Source organism: Silurus meridionalis, chromosome 13 (genome assembly GCF_014805685.1).
Source record: "Silurus meridionalis isolate SWU-2019-XX chromosome 13, ASM1480568v1, whole genome shotgun sequence".
NCBI lineage: Eukaryota > Metazoa > Chordata > Actinopteri > Siluriformes > Siluridae > Silurus > Silurus meridionalis.
This window is the reverse complement of record NC_060896.1, coordinates 2,148,526-2,154,534: the sequence shown is the minus strand read 5'-3', so window position 1 is coordinate 2,154,534 and position 6,009 is coordinate 2,148,526.

Here is a 6,009-nt window from a genome sequence, read left to right as displayed (position 1 = left end):
TATTTGTGTGGTAAATTCTGGTGACACGAGCGAAGAATCAATAAAGTGAAGATTTTATAGGATTATAATTTATTATATTATTAATTTCCTGTGCATTCAGGGTTCAAGTTATTTATACAAAAAAATGATATAAAAAGAAAAGGATATGGTGAAAATGTGGAGTACACTGAGGTAAAAAACCATGAAGGAATGTGTTCTTTTCATCATAAAATGTTGACCAAAAAAAAGAACTGATCCTTAATGTCTAGTTCTAGACTATACTCTAATAGACTGGATTATACTAACCCATAGCAAACCATACAAGAGTATAGTAGATTATACTAGAATACACTCATGTCTCGGCTAGACTGTACTATACGTACTAGATCATACTAAACCAGGCTAGACTGGACTATACTAGACTATATTCTAGATTCTGCAAAAGTGTGTGTGTATTTGTGTTTCTCTCCTCCTTGTTCCTAGATGGAGCTGTTTCCATTTCCATCTGTGCTGTGTAATTAAGGGTAGTTTATAAATTTAGTAGGAAAAAGAAGAAGAGAGACTCTTTGACTCCATGTTGTCAGTCATGTGTGTTTCTTGTATGCGTTCTGGACTGAACACTGTTCTCCCACTGTGTGTGAGACGGTTCTGTAGATTTACAGAGTGGAGTTTGGTAGTAATGTAATCCCATGTTGTGGCTGAAATGGAGTGACTGGGGTAAGTGACTGGTTAGTGACTGGAGTAAGTGACTGGTTAGTGAATGGGGTAAGTGATTGGGGTAAGTGACTGGTTAGTGAATGGGGTAAGTGATTGGGGTAAGTGACTGGGTAGTGAATGGGGTAAGTGACTGATTAGTGACTGGGGTAAGTGACTGGTTAGTGATTGGGGTAAGTGATTGGGGTAAGTGACTGGGTAGTGAATGGGGTAAGTGACTGGGTAGTGAATGGGGTAAGTGACTGGGTAGTGAATGGGGTAAGTGAATAAGGTAAGTTACTGGGGTGAGTGAAAGGGGTGAGTGAATAAGGTGGGTGACTGGGGTAAGTGAATAATGTAAGTGACTGGGGTGAGTGATTGGGGTGAGTTACTGGGATAAGTTACTGGGGTGAGTGAATGGGGTGAGTGAATAAGGTGGGTGACTGGGGTAAGTGAATAATGTAAGTGACTGGGGTGAGTGATTGGGGTGAGTGAATGGGGTAAGTAACTGGTGTGAGTGACTGGGGTGAGTGACTGTGGTAAGTAAATGGAGTAAGTGGAATGGGTAATTGATTTTAAGGAAGTGTATTGTGTGAGCAGGTTTCTATTTGGTTCCTGTTTTGCTGGGAGTGAATGTGAGGGAGTTGCATTTCCACACGGGGGCAGTATGGAGTTTTGTTTGGAGGAAATTTGACTGCTTTATAGCACGTTATGATTTTAGTGTATGTAAGTAAGAATTATGATGTGGATTGAGACGAATTTTACGATAATAAAAAAGGGTTTAGAAGGGATAATAAGTGAAATATATAATCAACACATTGCGAGGCATTTCAGGACGTGGTGGTGTAGGTACGATCAGCTCCATGGTGGTAACAGAACTTTACTGTCTGAGAGAATGTATTAATCGTTTCTGTGAAAATCTTCAGCAGCTTGTTACCGTGAGCAGGAGGGAGACGGAGAGCCGCCGTGGCCAGGAAGCAGAAATCTCAGACGAAAAGTGAGAATGAAGATAAATGTGTGTGAGAATAATGAAATCAGCCTGAAGCTGATTAACGATTTGGTCATTTTATGTCGCAGGAGAAGAAAATGGGGTTCAGTAACGAGAAGGAAACAAATGATGTTGCAAACACGCCGTGTGGCCAAAAGTATTGGGACACCTGACTTTTCCACCCACACGTGGTTCTTCTCCAAACTGTTACACACAATTGTGTAGGACCTCTTTGGATGCAGGAGAATGAAAATTTCCCTTTACTGGAAGTATCAGACCCAAATCCTGTTCCAGCATGATGATGCCCCTGTGCACAAAGCCAGCTTTGAAGATCTGCTTCAACATGGGTTGGAAGATGTGGAGGATCTTGTGCTATAGAGCTCCAACCCTTGAGCACCTTTCAAATGAATTGGAACACACCCCAGACCTCCTCACCTCACCTACATTGGTACAGCTGAATGAATCTCCATAACATCTAGTGGAACATCTTCCCAGAAGAGTGGAGATTATTATAGCAGTGAATGGAGACTAAATGTGGATGTTCAGAAAGCACCAAACAAATGCTCAGGTGTCCACAAACTTTGAGAGGAGACTGTGGGGAAGAAACTTTTGAAGAACAAAGGAGTGTGTTTCAGAGATTTATTTTGGTGCAGCACAATGAGCTCAGAGAGAGAGAGAGAGAGAGAGAGAGAGAGAGAGAGACAGCAATGAGACCACGATTTCCGCAAGACGAAAAGAAAGACTGAAGTTTTACGAGTGTGTGTATTGGCATGTAGTAGATGGATGACTTGTCCACTTATCTGAGATAAAGCAGCAGAGAAGAAAGCAGTTTCAATTCATCACAAAGATTTTCGATAGAGTTTGAAGCTCCAAGCAGGAGATCTTCTTCCTCTTTCAACCCATGTAAAGAAGATCTTCATGGAGCTGGCTTTGTGCACTGGATTTGGGTCTCCTAGTTCATGTGAAGAGAAAATGTCATGTTAGATCATCCAAAGACGTCTTACACAACTGTGTAACTCTGACTTTAAGGTAACGGTTTGAGGAAGAACCACATGTAGGTGGAAAAAGGCGAGTTTCTTTTGTGTGTGTGTGTGTGTGTGTGTGTGTGTGGATGCAAGAGGGATTAATAGAGAGCAAGAGATGTGTGTGATAAAAGTCAGGAAAAGTTTTTGTGTGAGAGAAAAAAAAAAATTTGTGTGTGTGTGTAACCTCTGTTCCATCTGTTAGATGTTTCCACTGGAGCTCACCTGCTCTTCAATCCAATTTCAACAGAATAATATATAGCTCATTAGCATACAGCCAACATTACACTAAATGATAATGAGCTCACACTGGCACTGTATATACACACACACACACACACACACACACACACACACACACACACAGACAGCAAGATCTCACGTTAGCTGTATAAAGAATACAAAGATGTATAGAATTCAGTTTTACACTTCTTTCTCTGTATCTACATTGAGAAGGAGACCAGAAATGGGCGTGGCCTAAATGTCCATCACTCCTCCACACTCCTCCTGGGTGTACAGTCATGAAGACGCCCTGTACAATTCCATGAAGTTCCTTAAAATTCTGGTGCTCGGTAGCGCCATCTAGATAGCAGAAGTGCAGAAGCAGAATGTTGTTGGATGCTCATTTCCTCACTTTGGTAGGAAGGAGGAGAAGAGGAAGACCAAGGAGGAGGTTTATGGATGTGCTGAGGGAAGACATGCAGGTAGTTGGTATGAAAGAGGTAGATGTAGAGGACAGGGGGGTATGGAGACGGATGATCTGCTGTGGCGCCCCCTAATGGGAGGAACCGAAAGAAGAAGCAAAAGATTTCCTCACTCTGGTGGTAATGAGTTTGTGAAGAGTGGCCATGCAGAGGAGAACCAGCAATGTTCTCAGAAGTCCAGACTGTCCTCTTTAGCCTTGTAATGTCCAGCTAATCCAAACCAGAGGATTGGTTTGAACACCAGGTTTTATGACTCTGTGTGTGTGTGTGTGTGTGTGTGTGTGTGTGTGTGTGTGTGTGTGTGTGTGTGTGTGTGTGTGTGTGTGTGAGATTTATCTATGAAATTCACAGGCTGGAGTTGAATATTCTCCTGTAGAATGGTTCTGCAGCCCTCAGGGTTCTGTTCAGGTGTTTATTTCAAGTCATTTATCAGGGTTTTGCCTGTAAAACGCTCCTGTGCACAGAATTCATTACCTCTGTTTCAAACCTTCACTTGTAATTTTGTAACACTGTTTTAGAACTAAGAGAGAGAGAGATATCTATCTGTCTGTCTGTCTGTCTGCCTGTCTGTCTGTCTGTCTGTCTGATCGTCTGTCTGTCTGTCTGATCGTCTGTCTGTCTGTCTGTTTATCTTCTGTATCTATTGTCAGTTGTATATGTTTAAAATCACAATAAAAAGCTTCTTGACTCGTCTTCATTCATTGTATTTTTTGCAGTAATACGTAATTAACTGAAATTGTGAGGCAGGTTCATGGTAGGACGTCTGTCAAAAACCCCAGAGAACCCCTGCCCAGGCATCTCCTAAAGACGGGGTGGTTAAGATGTTGGACATCTGATCAGAAGGCCATGAGTTTAAATCCCAGCACCACTCAGCTGCTACTACTACTACTATGTTTTATGAATGAGTTAACGTTCAGTTGCTCTGGATGAGTGAAGGAACGCTTCAAAATCACACAGTGTGGCGCGTTCACTCGGATATTCATGTCGGAACTCTCGCTCGTGCACGTGTCGCATCCTGGAGGATCTCAGACTTTTCCAGAGACTAAAAATCATTAAGAAGTCAACTCTTGTTGCAAAACAAACGGATGGCAGTGTAAACTTTCTCTCCAACACTGATACTGAAGTAGACCAAACAACATGAACTCGGGTTCCTCGAGCTCCTCAATTGATTTCCGAGTTATTTAGCAGGAGTTCCTCACAGGTTCCTCTGCTGGAAGCTTCACATTGAGATCTCTCTCTCGAACTCTCAAGCTAAGATGCTCAGATGCTTTCGCTGTTCCAGAATCACACACCGGTAGCTCTAGGATTTGATTTTGCTGATTTGGAAAAGAAAACCCAGATCGATCTTACTGTGACATGAGCCTGTAACCGCAATGCTGTCCGGCTGCTAGCGGTGGTGCGGAAAGAACTTGAAGGTAGCAGCCTGAGCTTTTCTTCTCAGTGTAGATGAGGCTCATGACAATGCTGTCATGAGCAGAACTGAAACATAATGTACAGAATTTGTCTTTGAAATGTCCCTCCATGATTCATCTGCTAATGTGCCTCACCTATAGAGAAGAAATTACGGCAGCCATAATAATAACCTGCTGCGCTGCTATGCGGTAATTAGAGACGGTGGTCTGCACTGTTCACACACAGGACACAAATATTCATTATTTCAGCAGCTGTTCGTGTCGACGTATTTGATTTAGTGCCTATTATGCAGATTTGCTTGCTTTTATAAGTGTGTGTGTGTGTGTGTGTGTGTGTGTGTGTGTTCATGTGCCATCAATATTTCATTTGTCTTTACTGTTTTATTCATTATTTTATACATTATACTGCTATGTGCTACTTTTTGAACATCTCACTCAACATCTAGTCTCCATTAACTGTTATAATAAGCTCCACACTTCTGAGAAGATTTTTACATTCCGTGGAGATTCATTCAGGCACAAGCGTGTTGGGAAAGTCAGGCACTGATGGAGGTGAGGTGAGAAGGTCTGGGGTGAAGCAGGTGATCTTCCACATCTTCCAAAGTATATCTTCATGGAGCTGACTTTGTGCACAGGGGCATTATCATGCTGGAACAGGTGACTCTGTAGTAAGTCAGTAATGACTTGGTAGTGACACCCTTATAAATGTAGTGACCCTGTAGGGACTGAAGTGATTCTGTTGTGACTTAGTTGTAACTGCAGTGACTCTGTAGTGACTCAGTTGTGACTAGTGACTCAGTTGTGACTGTAGTGACTCTGTAGTGACTCAGTTGTGACTGTAGTGACTCAGTTGTGACTGTAGTGACTCAGTAGTGACTCAGTTGAGACTGTAGTGACTCAGTTGTGACTAGTGACTCAGTTGTGACTGTAGTGACTCAGTTGTGACTGTAGTGACTCTGTAGTGACTCAGTTGTGACTGTAGTGACTCAGTTGTGACTGTAGTGACTGTATTGACTCAGTTGTGACTGTAGTGACTGTAGTGACTCAGTTGTGACTGTGGTGACTCTGTAGTGACTAAGTTGTGACTGTAGTGACTCAGTTATGACTCAGTTGTGACTGTAGTGACTCTGTAGTGGCTCAATTGTGACTGTAACGAATCTGTAGTGGCTGTAGTGACTCTTTAGTCACTCTGTCATTAGTCGTGTGTGTGT